The 17,141-nt window shown below is 40.2% G+C and overlaps 1 protein-coding gene and 1 pseudogene across 7 annotated transcripts in view; one reads left to right on the forward strand and one right to left on the reverse strand.

The window, feature by feature from the left end:
* The window catches only part of PLCH1 (phospholipase C eta 1), a 206,501-nt gene that overhangs the window by 135,695 nt on the left and 53,665 nt on the right, over positions 1 to 17,141 (reverse strand). The gene's annotated exons all lie outside the window — the stretch shown is intronic.
* Positions 6,385 to 6,842, forward strand: LOC123801872 (small ribosomal subunit protein uS17 pseudogene; annotated as a pseudogene).

Here is a 17,141-nt window from a genome sequence, read left to right on the forward strand (position 1 = left end):
CCCCTGAATCACCACCTGGAAGAGAGCCACTCATCCAGGAACACCCGTGAAAGCAGCATGAAATGTGTATTGAGTCCTAAAGATACAGAGCTTTAATAATTTTACAGTGGCTAGTATGCCTTAACTAATGCAGCAGAGATATTAAAGATGGCGTTTACCAGGCTCATGAGGCGGAAGAGAATATATTTCTGACAAGGGATATATCAAGACAAACAAAGGATGCCTTCAAGAAAGAACAAATTGTTCTAAATGGTTTGATGGTAGTTTACTATCTAAGCGGTGGAAGGAGAGGCAGCAAAGATGAACACTGGAAAAGGACAACACTGGGGCGCCTGGTGGCTCAGTCATTAAGCGTCTGCCTTCAGCTCAGGTCATGATCCCGGGGTCCTGGGATCGAGCCCCACAGCAGGCTCCCTGCTCAGCCAGGAGCCTGCTTCTCCTTCTGCCACTCCCCCTGCTTGTGTTCCCTCTCTCGCTGGCTGTCTCTGTCTCTTTGTCAAATAAATACCTAAAATCTTAAAAAAAAAAAAAAAAAAAAGGAAAAGGACAACACTAAGGAAAAAGGACTTGGAAAGAACAAGAGACTTGCTTTTAGCACACTCAACCAGAGGAAGAGGCTGAAAGCAGTGAGACCACCTCAAGGGTCTCAAGATAGTACTGGCCTAATCAGAGCACAGCTGGGAGCCTATATATTAATAAGCAGATTTTTTAAGTAGATTTGATGTTCATCTTTTCTCAATGGAATATATGCAAATTATCAATGTGCGAAGAATTATGAAGAAGAAAGTTATACATAATCCTATAGTCAAAGGTAACTGGTATTACCAGTTTGAGGCATAAACTTCTGAGCTTCCTTTCCTTTTTTTTTATGCACATACATTTAGGCATTAAGAAAAAACTGTCTATTAGTGTACATGTAGGTCGCCTTTTCTTGCTATTACAAAAAAAAATACTGCAATAAACATTCCTATTGCCATATCTGTGTGCAAATGTGCAGGTACTTTGATAGGAATAGTTTCTGGAAACAAAGCCACTGAGCTGAAGGGTTTGTCTACTGTCAAACTGCCAACCAGAAACACTAATTCAAATTCCCACTGGCATTTTAGGGAAGTGCCCATTTTCACACGCCTCTGCCGATACTAAATATCATCTGGGGTTTTTTGGTTTGGTTTTTTTTATCCTTTGCCTGTCAGGTAAGGTAACACACACACACACACACACACACACACACACAAACTGTATTTCATTCTTTTAATTTTCGAAAACACAGTTAAAAATTTTTCGGTCCTCTTCTTTGTATTTTTTAAAACAGCCTCTCTGGCCTGTGGAAAATCCTTAATCCATGACACTGGGAAGTTATCCTTAGTAAGGGGACAGGGTGCTTAATTTCTGCAATAGTCTAGGTGACTAGAAGTAGAGCAACTTTTGGATTTGAAAAACATCATGAGAGAAGTTAGAGCAAATGATCAGATATTAGACCTCAGGCGATATTGAGAATTGTGGGTATGCGGTGATTATCGGAATGGAGTGGGGAATGTGTTTCCACATTTATGCACTCTAAATAATAAGCTGTCTTGCTAATTAAAATCAACTAAGGACTTGTTTAACTTACACTTCCTTAGGTTTTTCTTTCACACCTTTATCATATGCTTGACTTAGGTTTTGTTTATGTAGTAGCTAGGGAAAAGGGTAAGTACACAGGGTTAGAGGAAAAATACAAACAGAAAACCGATACAGGTTGTCAATCCTGAGAGAAAGAAAGGTGTGTGTGTGTGTGTGTGTAACATAGATACTAAAATGAACAGGCATCTGTGATTAGGGGAAAGATGTAACATTTACTTAAGGCTTATATACCTACCACTGGACAAGACTTGTCACACACATCATCTCATTAATCTTCGCAATTCTTTGAAAGGCACAGAATCAGTATTTTTTAAATGAAGAAAATAAGTGCCAGAGAAATTGACCCAGGTGATTACCTAAAGAGCTAAGCTGTTATTAGAACTTTTGGTTGTTTTTCTGCTATTTTACTCCAAATCCCATAACTCCCCTCCCCCGTCCCGTACTGTACCAGAGCACTGAAAAAGTCCTAGATTAGAACTTCTGGGACTCTCCCTGACACTAGCGTCCCTCTTTTCTTGTTGCGGATATAAAGAAACAAAGAAATGACAAAGAAAAAAAGAGAACAGGTTGTGTGTGAGAATGGGAGAAGATCCCAGTAATATGAATAAAAATAAGAAAATATATTTAAGTGTTGAGTAAATGAGAAATTAAAGAAATTGAACAAAGAAGTGTAAACTTAGAATTGTATCTGGAGGGGCGCCTGGGTGGCGCAGCGGTTAAGCGTCTGCCTTGGGCTCAGGGCGTGATCCCGGCGTTCTGGGTTTGAGCCCCACATCAGGCTCCTCTGCTATGAGACTGCTTCTTCCTCTCCCACTCCCCCTGCTTGTGTTCCCTCTCTCGCTGGCTCTCTCTCTCTGTCAAATAAATAAATAAAATCTTTAAAAAAAAAAAAAAAGAATTGTATCTGGAAGACAACAATACATGAGTACGGGATAAAGAAGCAGCACAAAAAAGCAACGGCATGGAAACTACCCCCCCCACGCACATGTGTTAGTCAAAAGAAGAAATCTTAAAAAGAAAAAAAAAATAGAAGCCACAGAATTATAAAAGTGGATAGTTCAACCAAGAAACGTTATGTCCAGCCTCTTAAACTTGACCTGTTCCTAAGGAAAGAACCCATTTTCCCTTCTGTGGCTATTCCTTATCATATGCTACTTTCCCCGCTACCTTCTTTAAACGCCGTGACCAAAACTGAACCCTCTCTTCAAATAAGGGTGCTATCCACCTGGTGAATAGGAGAATGTCAGCCGGGGCCTGCGGACGTCATTTGCACTGACCACTGACAACCTCAGAACTCCATCACTTCGGTGCTCTCTATAATCTTCAGGGTTTTTGCCAATATTTGCATTGCTTTGTGTTTGCTCTTAATGATACTTCTCTGAACTCAGAACAAGAAAAGACGTGGAAAGCATCTTAGGAAGATCCCCGAGACCAAATAGAAGCGTAGCCAATGGCTCCAGCATCCTCCAGCTAACACACGTCAGAGCCAGAGTGACACCCACCCACGGATTCTTATCTTCGTAGACTCGCGTGTAGCTTTACAAACCCAATACAGTCCAAACTTTCTTTCTGTGAAAAGAGAAGGGAAATGCGAAAACTTTAGGAAGGAAGTTTAAACACAAAAAGGCAGACTTGGTGGAGGAGAGATGACAGTGGATAGTAGAGTGAGTGCCCAGAGTGGAAAAAGAAGGCAAGTGTGAGGAGAACGGAACAGCTTCACTCTTCATGTCTTTCATTCTCCCCTTGGGTATACCTAGCTTCCACTCGCCACTTCCTCAGGAATTAAGGCATACGTTTGAGACAGGAGGAAGTAAGCAAATAGTGAGAGAATAGGAAATAAAGTTCAGAATGACTATGCACCAGAATGACTCTAAGAGGACTGGCCAAATTCTTCATATAAGATTAAAATTAAATGATAAAAGGGGCGCCTGGGTGGCGCAGTCGTTAAGCGTGATCCCAGCATTCTGGGATCCAGCCTCACATCAGGCTCCTCCCTCCGCTGGGGGCCTGCTTCTTCCTCTCCCCCTTGCCCTGCTTGTGTTCCCTCCCTCGCTGGCTGTCTCTGTCAAATAAATAAATAAAATCTTTAAAAAAATTAAATTAAATTAAATTAAATAAGAAACTTGAGACCTGGTCCCTCTTCTTCCCCACCCCACCACCAAAATTTGTATATCCCTATTTATTATGCTCCCCATGCCTGCCTTCTCTCATTTTCCAAGTGGATTTTCTGGCCCTGCCATTTTTCAAAACACCAATAAGAACATGAGAAAAGAAGTGAATAAATTTTAAAATTGCAAAAATCAGAGAATAAGGAAAGCACAAAATAACTGAAATTAACCTTCAAACCTTAATGCCAAGAGAAGGTTCACAATATGAGGCATTTAGTTCCTAGGTTCAGGCTGAAGTCTTGTCTCGTGTCCCTATGGGAACTCAACAAGAAGCAACAGGAAGGTAGGTTATGAAAAAATTTATATTTTTCATGGTCCTTCGTCACTTAAAAGTGTAATTCCCTGTGAGACCGGCACTAGTGGTGCGGCTCCTTTCTGTATGTGTGCACACACGTGTACACACACTCTGGAAGGATACAAGTCCACAAGCCAAACGAAGTATCAACTATGGTGACATCTAAGGAGGGAGAAAGGCAAGGAAAAATTTAACTTAGTACTTAATACGATCAATATTGCTTGGGTTTTTTAAAAAGTCATCAGATATAATCTTGGACATTCAAAATAAAGAATAAAGAAAAGGGCAAACGATGATAAATGAACATAGACATGAGAGAAAAAATGTGCAAGGAGAAATTATAAAAGAGAGAGTAACACAACAGGCCTTTAAATCTGTCTTTTATTTTGTCCCTTCTTTTCTGATTTTATATCTGCATTTGGGGGGACGGGTGCCTCAGACCCCTGCCTGTATATTCTCTCGGGGTTTATCTTTTCACACCATACCTGAAAAAACAGACAATACAGACACAGATTTTTAAAAGCAAGAAGCAACAGGTCACTGAATTAGATGAAAACCTTATTATTACACACATCTACAATCATGACTTACTCTTTAAACAGATCAATAGAAATAATCATTTACCTTTCTTCAAAGAGACAGCTGAAATAACTCTAACTTGCTCATGATAGCTTCTGTTTTGCTGACAAGTAATTAGAGATAGTAATGGAACGTTTGTGAAAAAGTCCATGACTAGGGCTCATGGCCTTGATATGCCTGAACCAATTTCTCAAGTAGATTGCAGGACCCTTTATCAATCCTTCATGGTACTTTTTTTTTTTTTCCCTCAAAAGCCACTCTTTTTTCCTCAACTACAACTTTTATATCACCCATCAACTCCAAAGCTCATCGTCTTCTTTCCTTCTTCATTAGATTCAGCCCAAACTCCTCAGGAGGATATTAAAGACCTTGCATGATCTGGTCCCACCCTATAACCATTCTTACCCCACTGCTTCCCTATGCCAAGCCCTATATCAATTACCTCATAGCTCTTCCTTCTCTTAATCAGGAAGTACTCGGCTGCCGGCCCATTTACTCCAGGGAACACCATATGCAGAGAGAAGAAATTAAACCAAGATGTCTTACAGAGAAGGCAGTCCATTGTTTCTTGCCTCTGTATCTTACCAACTTCAAGAAAGTAACAGCATCACTAAGAGAGAACATGACTGCAAGTCTGGGCTCCAAAGTTGGCTAACAGTATTCAAATGTCAGCTCTACCAATTACAAAATTACACTATGACCTGGGGCAAGTTATTTTTCTCTCTGTAACTCAGATTTGTCGTCCCCAAAGTTGAGATAACAACTTTACTCATCTCATTGAGTTATGATGAAGATTGCTAGCTGTCGAAATGACTTTTAGGTACTCGACTTTTTTCTAATGAATTTGATGCCATCCTCTGGTATAGAAATCTTCAGAATCTACCCTTTTCCTCAGATACCATGTTCTAAAGCAGTATCCTTAACTAAAATTGAGCAATTAAAAATTAAATTAGGGGATTACTTGCTCTGGTGAACATTTATGTACTCACAATAACATAACTTTATGCAGCCATATTATGTAAGCTTTATTGATATTAAACTTTTAAAATCAACCTGTGATTAAAACATGGAAGGAGTAATGATGAATACTGAAAAAGAATGAAAAAATTATTATATGTGAGAGAAGTAAGGAGGGACAAGTGAGAGAAAGGATTGGTAAAAGGAGTACCATGGTCACTAGGTAGAGTATTTCTATTTGGCAGAGCAGGAGAAAAAAAATGTAAGCGAAATTGTTAAAGTCACAAAGATAGCCAACCAATAAAGTAACTGAAAGAGATGTGGGGATGCTATTAGTGAGCTAATTCCTCATCCACCATAGAAGAAAATCAAAAGATGACATCAAAAATTGAAAACCAACAGAGTAGTACAGATGCATCATTTAGAGATATGAGCGTAACACTAAAATCCTACAAAAAGGATAGTAAAAGAGTTAAAAGTAATTTCCTTAGGAAAGAGGCGGAGAGGGTTAAGAGAAGAAAACATATTTCTTGTACTAGTTCTTTTATACTATTGTGTTTAAAATGGCGTTCATTCAGGGGCGCCTGGGTAGCTCAGTTGTTAAGCGTCTACTTCGGCTCAGGTCATGATTCCAGGGTCCTGGGATGGAGCCCCGCATCAGGCTCCCCACTCAGCAGGAAGCCTGCTTCTCCTGCTCCCACTCCCCCAGCTTGTATTCCCTCTCTCTCTCTATCAAATAAATAAATAAAATCTTTAAAAAAAATGGCGTACATTCAGACTGAGCATGCCTACCAAAAGCAGCTGACCATCTTTCAAAATAAGAGGGTCCTGTTTGGAGAAACTGGCAAGTAGAAGCTCCTGTGACACTACAAAAATATCAGTCTAGTGTTCAAGATTCCCAAGGAGGCCACTGAGGGCATGTATATTGACAAGAAATGTCCCTTTACTGGTAATGTTTCTATTCAAGGGCAGATTCTGTCTGGTGCGGTGACCAACATGAAGATGAAGAAGACCACTGTCATCCACCAGGACTACCTCCACTATATCCGAAAATACAACTGCTTCAAGAAACACCATGTCTGTGCACCTGTTTGCCTGCTTCAGGGATGTCCAGATTGATAACGTCCCACTGTGCAAGTGCTGGCCCTTGAGCAAAACTGTGGCATTTCAACATGCCCAAAGTCATGAAGTGCTCTGGTGTGAAGAAGCAAAAATTCTGAGACTAGACATCTACCCACACCCACAAAGAAAATAAAGTTATTTTCCCAGTCAAAAAAAGAAAAGAAAAAAAAAGAAAGAAAGAAAGAAAGAAAGAAAGAAAGAAAGAAAGAAAGAAAGAAAGAAAATGCAACTGACAAAAATCTATTCACAATACCAACTAAAACCACCACAAGAATTAACCTGACAAGAAATGTAGATGACCGACACGAAGAAAGAAAACTCTAGGGGCACCTAGGTAGTTCAGTTGGTTAAGCTTCCAACTCTTGGTGTCAGTTCAGGCCATGATTTCTGGGTCATGGGATCAAGCTGTGAGTGGAGCACTGTGTCAGGCTCCATGCTCATCAGGGAGTCTGCTCGAGATTCTCTCTCCTTGTCCTTCTGCCCCTCCCCCCCCACTCGTGCACTCATGCGCTCTCGCTCTGTCTCTCAAATAAATCTCTTCAAAAAAACCGCTAAATCTTTACTGACATTAAAAAAAGACTTAAAATTTAGTGAGTCCTACTATGTTCCTGAAAAGCAGAATTCATTCTCTTAAAGTTAGTGATTCACCTCAGTTATTCCATAATCAATGCAATTTCATAATCAATGCAGTTCCAATTTTTAAAAAAAATCCAAACAGAATTACTTTGGGGACTATTCAGGCTATTTCTAAAATTTATCTAGACCAGAAAATACATGAAAAGAGCAAAAAAATTTAATGAGAACAATGATAAAGAACTTGCCCTACTAGATTGTTCAGAACTAGGCTAATTGATCTATGAAACAGAATAAAGTACACGGTATCATGAGCTTCACCTTGTTCATTAAATAGGGAAATAGTAATTTTTAACAAAGTTAAATACCAAGATATGGCCACTGACCTCCCTACTCTGTTATATTTGGACTGATTATGCAAGCAACATGACAACATTCAAATCAATGTCTTATAATACCCTAAAAAAGTTTGAGTTGGAGTGCTCTGAGCTTGGGGAAAATATTTCTTGTTCTCTGTAGAAGAGAAACAGAGGGGTGCCTGAGTGGCTCAGTCAGTTAAGTGGCTGCCTTCGGCACAGGTCATGATCCCAGCATCCTGGGATCGAGTCCCGCATCTGGCTCCCTACTTGACGGGGAGCCTGTTTCTCCTTCTCCCTCTCCCTTGTGCTCTCTCTCTCTCTCTCTCTCGTTTTCTCTCTCTCTCTCTCTCAAACAAGTAAATAAAATCTTGAAAAAAAGAAAAACAGAGCTCATCGTAATCAGGCAAAATTCTGTCTAATAAAAAGAGGTTGTAAACTTAGAGCAGAAATGTTAAATTTCACATCAGGTAATTACCTACTTGTAGCTAATGTATTCCAATTGCAAGATAGTAATTGGATAAAATGTGCATACAGAGGAAGATGCAGTGTGAATTCTAGGGCAGCTTTGATCTGGGGCAAAGGACACCAATGTAAACTTCAGAGTCCAATATTTTCTCATGAAAAGGTGAAAAGTCTAAGCTAAGAAACTTGAGACCATTGTACTCTCACCTATTTACTACAAGAGCTTTCTGGTCTCCCTTGCTCTAGTCTCATCCTTCCCCTCAGTCTCTAACCTGTTGTCAGAGATCTTTCCAAAATTCAAATCAGATTAATCTCTCCCCAGCTTAAAAACTTCTCCTTTGGGTGGGGGGAAGAGGGGGACAGGGAGAGATAATGTCCAAATTTCTTAGCCTGGATTATGAGGTCTTTATTATAATACCCGGCCCTTGCCTACTTCTTCATCTTCAATCCTTGCTTATCTACCAGATATACTCCTTCTTATTCTTCAAGGCTTAACTCAAATGTTACCTCCAGAAATCCTTTGCTTACTTCTCTACACTCAAGATACCACTGGAATGTTCTCTATTACAGTGTTACCATAATTACAGTGATAGAAGTATGTCTGCACTATACCATGAATTATTTTTAAAAAAGGTTAATACTTTTATTCACTTTCATATCCCCCACCAGCACTTTGTATATAAAGCATTCAACATATCTTTGACTGTACCAATTAATTATTAAGTTATGGATTCCATGAGAAACTCTCATTTTCCCCTCCCTCGTACAAAGAATTCAAAGGACATAAAGCGAGAAATCACAAGTATCTAAAATGCTTAGCATCTCCTAAAAGCAAAAATCTGTATCATTAAAAAGAGTAGGTCCAGCCATCATGATCTGGGAATTGGAGGGCTCAATTGCAGCTACAAATCTACTTCGTATCTTAGAGAAAAATGTGCAGCCTATTTTTTTGTTCTCCTTAGAAGAGTAAGGTGGCCATCGTTTCTTCCTGCTCTAGAAATCTAGGACTCACTCCTACATTGACATCAGCATAAGGCATTCAATACACAGTGTGCACCCTGCTGTCCCGTAGGTTATACGAAGCCAAGGGGAAAATTAGTAGCAGATGCTACCAAGGTTCTAGGTCGAAGTGTTTTTTATTTGCACTCTAGAACAAATACAATTTCTCTTCAATTAAAGTAGATGAAATGTGCATTACCCTTATTTCTAGAATGATACCATCTTACATTTCTGGGGTCCTTCCATCTCCCAAATGCTTTCAGAGGCATTATACCAGTAATTCATATAACAACCTTGTGAAGTAAGAAGTAGTATTAGCTCTTGTTGCTAAAAGGGAGGTTGGGGTTCATAGACATAACAAGATTAGAAAAACATTCGCCTTACATGCCTAAAGCTTCCTCTGACTTCTGTTTTTATGTTGCAATTTAAATACCTTACAGATTTGAGTGTGGTAAGAATCACTGAGATGACTTCCAACTCAGAGGCTTAGTACATTATACTAAAATTTGAGGCTAATAATATTATCCTAAGTATATGCATAAATACAAACGTAGGAGCAAACTTGAGTTTTACACTTAATATACAGTTTTAAGACTAGGGATATACCATCAAAACTCGGGTTTCTTTGGTCTTTCGGGTTCTGAATGAACATTTTTCAACTTCATAGCCCCATCACTTGAAACCACTTCCACTAACATTGTTTAATAATAAATACAACTCAGAATTGATGAAAATTAGAATCTACTAATTTTATACACACTGAAATGGAATTGCTCTGTATAATTTAAGATATTTCACTTATAACTGTTCTGGAATTCAGAAGAAAGATTTCTTTTAAAATAGTCTTGCCATGCACTAAAATTAATACCAAGATGGGCAGTCAGTAAAGGAAATTTTTCACTTAGCAAAGTGAATCATTAAAACAATTGAAAATAAGTAAAATATGAAATATATGCTCATGGAAAAAAATCTGATAAGACCATCTGTACATGAAAACATCTTCCCTGAAACAAGACACCTTACATTCATCCACTTTAAAAGCTTATATGATTAGAAAAATTCATTCAAATTGCCATAATGCTTCAGCTTAACTTTAATTCAATCTTAAAGATTACTTATATGGTAAAAGTAATGGAAATCATTTTCATCATTATTTCTGTGATGTGCAAAGACAGACAATCCTAATAATATGCTATGCATTTCAACTTACTCCTGTATTCAGCATACAAAAGAGTTTCCAAGCATATCAAGACAAAACTCTAAATGGAAAATCCTTCCAACAAACTGCATATTGAGTTAACCAAATCCCCCAAATCCTACCCTATTTCTATATAAAAGGTCCTTCCCAGGCTTAGAAAACTGAGTTGTGCTCCGGAAATCTCATCCATGGTCTAATTTATATTTAGCATAAAAAGCAGGCATCAGTGCTGGAACTGTGAACCTGACACATTGAAGCTGATACCATAAGCTAGCAACAGTCTCACGACAGGCTCTCACATGGAGCACTGACATGATAAAGTTACATCTGAGTAGACGCACATGAATAATCTGAAATGACAGACGAATTCCAGTTGGAAGACAAGTTTCCAAGACATTTCTTGACATGTCATTTATTCTGTCTGACCAGGCAGGCATATTTCTTGTAATTCAAGAACAATCTCCATGTATTTTAAATTTCTGATCTCCTAACTCATACTGTCAAATGTTTTTCTCACGCTACAGGAGCTGACAGATTCAAAGAACATGATACATGGATTCTGCCTCCATTTTATCTATGCTGAATACTTACACCATGTCATTTTATAAAGCTAATGATTTTCACTCTACATGACTCTCTTTAATTGATACAAATGGGGAATCATTCTGTCCAGATTATAGTAGGAAGTTAAAATACAGCTTTACTCATTATTCAAACTGAGGAAGACTTGAGATGTTTAAATTAAAACTCACTGTTCATAGGTGTCAGACAAATACAATTTTTAAGCACATCTACATCCTTGGCTAGTAACCTAAGAATATAATGGTTTTGTCACTGACCACTTTATTACAATGCACTTCCGATTCATCAACATGCAAATTTTACTGTTACAGAAGTATACATTTGCAAGAAAAAAAAAAACACTTTGCCTCATCAAAAATACTTTACCTTTTCATCTCCTATTGAAATAGAATCTCAAATATGTTGTCAAGAGTTCAAATAAATATTTAAATAATATTTAACAAAACATAAAATAAATTAAGAAATGTATCCCATCTTTCACTAGGACTATTCCACTTACCTTAAAATTAGTAGTATGACTCTTACCTTTTTCTGGACTTAAGTTTTTATACACTTCAAGGTCTGCCATTAAATTTACTATTGTTACACATTATTGGCAAGAGCTGTCAAATTTCTCTCTAAAGGCAAAGCCTTTTTCTGATACACATCTCCAAAAAGGAAAAGAAAAAAAAAAAAGGCAAAGAAATCCTCAGCAGCCCCAAGAACTTGGCTCATGCTGCCCTTTATGGCATGATGAGATCTTCACAATTCAGGCTTTACAGTGTGGAGAAAACAAATCCGTGAGCTATGATTATAGAACTTTGTCCCAAAGTGCAAAGCACAGGCAGATAGGAGCACTGCACGCATCTGCTCCAGGGCTGCCGCGATTGTGGGAATGCAGGCGCTGGGGCTACTTTGGGTATGAGACATGCATGCTTAGTGCAGGGCTTAAAACCCTCCAGGCATTATGCACATTTAATGTCTGGGAAGTGCGGCTCTTTAGCCTTCAAAGAAACGCTCCTCACCTACAGAGGCCATTGAGAAACACTGATTACCATGGTAGTGACGCAGGCTGAATGCAGAAAAGGAACACGCACACACACAGAGACACACAGAGGCGCGCACACAGACTCACACACTCTCGGAAGCGAACATCACTCCACTGGAGGCAAAAGCAAGCCATTAAAAAATAAGCTATCTGTGGTCCTCTACGCTGCACACTACTTTCGTGCCAGTCAGGGTAAGCACATATTCCTGGCAGCGTTGAAGCTTTTCCTTGATTTCTGTCCTTATTCCACACACAAACATAGCCATGATTACAGAAGACACTGGAATGTTTCCAATTTAGAATGAAAGAGGTTACAGTTTCTAAATACTTGGGCAGCGATGGCTACTTCTCAGGTAAAAATCACATACCTGTGGGCAAGTTAAGTAGCAAGAATGGGTCTGAAAAAGCCAGTTTTTAGTGAATGAACCAGCATATTATTAAAATTCCCTAAAACATACATAACCATTTATTTGCAGGTTTTATCAATTTCTTTACAGAGATAGGTAGACAGACAAAGAGGCAAGGCAGGTCTTTCACAAGCAATTTACTGTAGTCTTGCATTTAAGAGTTGTAACTAAGTCTCTCCATCCTGAGCATTAACTCCCTTCCTCCCAGAATTCTCTAATATCAGTGCCTCTTGCCATTTTCTTCTCCCTGGTTTCTGCTGAAGCCCCTAAGACTCTCAGAACTACCCATTTATTCTGTAAATGTCAGCATCAACCCCTCTACTCCACTCCCACCAGGACCACCCAGCCCGGATCACTAACCCATCCCTCTCCCTTGAGGTATCATGCTCTACCCCACTTCCCATTCACCTGTTTCCCAATTGGCATGCCCCTCATCCAATTTGCAAACCCCACTGTTTACTCTTAAATCCTCTGAAAAATCTGAATGTCAAAGATGTGTGTGAGTACGCATAATTAGGATATCCTTCTTGCAAGACTGCATCAGACATATGTCTATGTCTGACATACACACACACACAAACACACAACTACACAAAACAGCAGTTAAGAGTTTAGGAGCCCAGGACGCCTGGGTGGCTCGGTTGGTTAAGCATCTGCTTTCAGCTCAGATCATGATTCCAGGGTCCTAGGATCGAGTCCCTCATTGGGCTCCTTGCTTGGCGGGGAGCCTGCTTCTCCTCTGCCTGCCACTCCCCCTCTACCTGCGTTCAAATCCTGACTCTGCCACCAACCATCTGTGTGACCTGGGGCAAGTTACTTACATGGTCTGATGCTTGGTTTCCTTATTTGTACAACAGGCATAATAATAGTCCCAACTTCAAAGTTATTGCAAGAATTTAATATGCATAAAGTACTTAGAATCAGGTATTTTGTATTATCATTATCATACAATGGTTATTAGTCTTGAAATCCTTTACATTGACCTAGAAATGCAGTGGAGTTCATTGTTTAATCTGAACGAACCAGTACTTTAAATGTAGAGTGGTACCCCCAAATTCGAGGTATCTCAGAAATACCCACTCCTGTTAAATAATTCAAACAATTAATACTCCCAGATAATCTTATACAAAAAGATGCTAATGTTCCCAAAACACAGAACTGGTGCCAAATGGGGGTTTTTAGTTCCTCTGACTTGCCAGAACCCAAGCTACCTGAAAAGCAAAAGGCACCTTTAGGTCAATTTCTCACTCAATCCAGAATAGAGATGGAGACCAAAGTGCTCCTAAGGGAGACTGGCAAACTTCCCCTGCCCTTTTCTTCCAAAGATTCCCCACCACAATCCTGGGGGAATCAGGAGAGAGGGAGGGAGCAAACTGCTCCTGCCCCTCCTCATCCACAGGGAGTCTTCTTCCAGTAGGTTCTTCATGCGTCTTGCCCTCTAGCGCTCAAAGCTCGCCAGGCTCCCTAAAAAGGCTGACCTCTGGCTCAAAGATGAAGCCCAACACCACAGCAATGGGCAGTGCCTCAGGTTTATCCTGAATGGCAGGGTGAGCAAGCAGGCGGGCGAGCTTTTAGAAAGCAGGCATGGCCCCTGAATATGCATTTGACCGCCAAGGAAAACTCATGGATTTTTGAGAGTCCAGAAATATCTACACTTTATTAAATATCCGATTCTTCAGCAGCAGCTAATCATTCTCTGTGCAGCCCATTGGAAAGACTCATACTGAACACCTATTCTAGGGTCAGCAGAGACCCTAGATGACTGACACGTTGCCCCTAGGTACTCCCCAGAGTTCTCCCAGCAGAAGGTCGTGTATAATGTCAAGTCTAGGTCAACAGGCTTTCAGGGTCAGTGGTGCTTCCTTTGACTGGGTCACCTCAACAACCACACAATTTCTACCTGAAATCCTCATTTGAAAAGATTGGGCTTTTTCCAGAGTAGTTCCGGCACAGTATTTGGCATATATAATAGGTATCTCATAACCCCTCATTAGCTGTCTCTACTTTTAACCATTAGATCTAATAGGGAATTATCTTCCACCAATCAGGAGAAAGAGAAAAGTGCCTCCGAGTTCAGCTTGTCAATTTACAATGAGTGAAGGACTTTAAACCCCATCTGACAACAGTTTCCTCACCTTTCACACCTGAGTTCTACTTCTGATTTCTCACAGACACGTCACAGAGTAACTGGCTACAGCATGGGCTTCAGAGTCAGATGGAGGAAAACCTAAGTCCCAGCTTTGTCCTTCCTTCACTGCATGATCTTGGAGAAGTTATGGGTAGGGTGGCCATATAACACAGAATGCCCGGTTACGTCTGAATTTCAGATAAACTACAAATAATTTTGTAGTGTATGTCCCATGCAATATTTCCTGTACTTTTATTTGTTAAACCTGACAGCCCAACTGAAGGGGGCCTCTCTGAGCCCAAATAGTCTCATGTGGAGACCGCAGGACCCACTTCGTAGGGTATTTCTGAAGAGTAAATGAGCTAGTCCAGGCCAAGAGCACCTCCCAGTGCCTACGTCAACAGGTATTCAATATCCAGAGGTAAGCAAACTGCCACTCCAATCACTGGTTGGAGAGAACCTCATTTAATCAGGTCATATGCTGAAGAGGTGATACACTCTACAGTCTCCACACATACCTCAATCTCACCAGTCACATAATTCCAAGTTGAGACCAACTCAGAGGGACAGCATGGCATGGATCTGCCCCAAGACCCCCAAGTCCAATTAGAAAACCTACTGACACAAACATGGGAGCCCCATCGCTTTGCAAGGTCATTATGAAAGCTACCATTTACCAAACACCAAAAACGTTACCTTCTCTTAATCTTTATGAAAATCCTGCAAGGGGATATATTAGTACTTATATTTTCAATTTAGGTAAGGAAACAGATTCGCGTTGGACAAGATGTCCAAGGCTCCACAGCTGTGCTAGAACCAGGCAGCCAAGCCCAGCTAACTCCAGGTCCAGATCCTTCCCACTGGCTCCACGCTTCAGGTTATGAAAACCATCGACGAGATTGCAGGCTGAACTTCAGAATTCCTCACACTTCCCAGTTAGAGAATATTCCCACAATGGCAGAAGCTGTTAGGGCCTCTGGCTTGGGAACACAGAGATGGTGAATAAGTAAAATCATCTGGAAAACCGTAATCTCCAGCCAGCCATCCAATTTTTAAAGCACAGTCACAGTCTTATGTGCATTCGAAGGAGTACAACAGCACGTGGAGAGCAGCAGTAACTTCAGGGTGAAAAAGAGCCTCTGGGTGGTGCCCAACCACACCCTTCCAGAGACCCTGTCCTCTGGCCCTTTACTCAAAGCGCCTAGGTAATTTAGTGAGAGGTTGATTCCACAGGACCTTTCACACACAGCTGATAAATTATACATTAAGAGCATAAATTTTAATAAAGCCATAAGAAATATAAAAATGGGGGCGCCTGGGTGGCTCAGTCGGTTAAGCGGCTGCCTTCGGCTCGGGTCATGGTCCCAGAGTCCTGGGATCCAGCACCACACTGGGCTCCTTGCTCAGGGGGGAGGCTGCTTCCCCTCTGCCTCTGCCCCTCCCCATGTGCGCGTGCGCTCGCGCTCTCTCGCACACGCGCTAGCTCTCTGTGTCAAATAAATAAATAAAATCTTTAAAAAAAGAAATATAAAAATGTATATACAAGAATATTTCATTAGCGCTAGTTATTACAATAACTGCCAACAATCCAAATGCCAATCAACGAGGGAATGATTAATAAAACATGCATTCATATTTTAGAATACTATCTAGCCGTGAACAATGTTCGAGACATTGCCATTACCTGGAAAATGTGTGACATACTATATGAAAAAAGGATACAAACTAACTATACAATATGATTTTAATTATGTAAAATATGTGTATAGAAACAGAATGACTAGAAAAATATATGAAAAAGATTAACAATGAGATCTCTAGGTATTTTTCTTTTCTTCTGAAATTTAACTATATTTTACTTTTTTAGAATGAGCATTTACTTCTTTCATTCAGGAAAAAAATAACATTTTTTAAAGTCTAGTCAGTTTAGTAATTCTCAACTAGGGAGGAAATAATCCTTCCCACTGGAGTATTGAAATGATGGAGAATTTTCTTTGAGAATTACTGACATTTATGAGGCACAGACTATATTTCAGACTCCTCTCCTAGCACTGCACACACCTTATTTAATCCTTACAATGCCTGTGAGTGAATTAAGTATAATCCTTTCTCTAGTTTCAGATGTGGAAACTGAGGCAGGAAGAAGTCAAGTAACTCCCTTGAGCTGGCCCAGCAAATGAGAGATAGACCTGAGATCTGAATCCCCACAGTCTGTCTTCAGGGCCAGCGCTCTTCACCAGATAAGGTAGTCCGGAGATCTTGAGCGTGTCATTTATATCCTGCAATCGATCTTTTCATCTGAAAGGCTCAATCAAGAGCAACAAAGATAACCTGGTTGAGCTTATTCCTTTCATGAAACTTCACTGTGCACTGAACACAGGAAACCCCAGATCCTCAGTACACTCTAGCAAAATCACCAATGTAACTACACTGACAGATGAAACCACGAGAATCCTACACATACATACAAAATCAAAGAGCTGGATTTCAGCAGATTCCCAAGTGGACGCTCCAGGGAGACACCTGCTCTCAGGATGAGGGAGCCACTGGCTTTCATAAGACAGGGTATCCACCTGCCCACGGCGGCAATGTTTTGTCTGAGCCTCCCTTCTTCACCCCAAGCTGGTTCAGGTCATCCTGGGGACACTGGGCACCAGTCCTT

Source organism: Ursus americanus, chromosome 20 (genome assembly GCF_024610735.1).
Source record: "Ursus americanus isolate L20-20 chromosome 20, mUrsAme1.1.p, whole genome shotgun sequence".
NCBI classification, from domain to species: Eukaryota; Metazoa; Chordata; class Mammalia; order Carnivora; family Ursidae; genus Ursus; species Ursus americanus.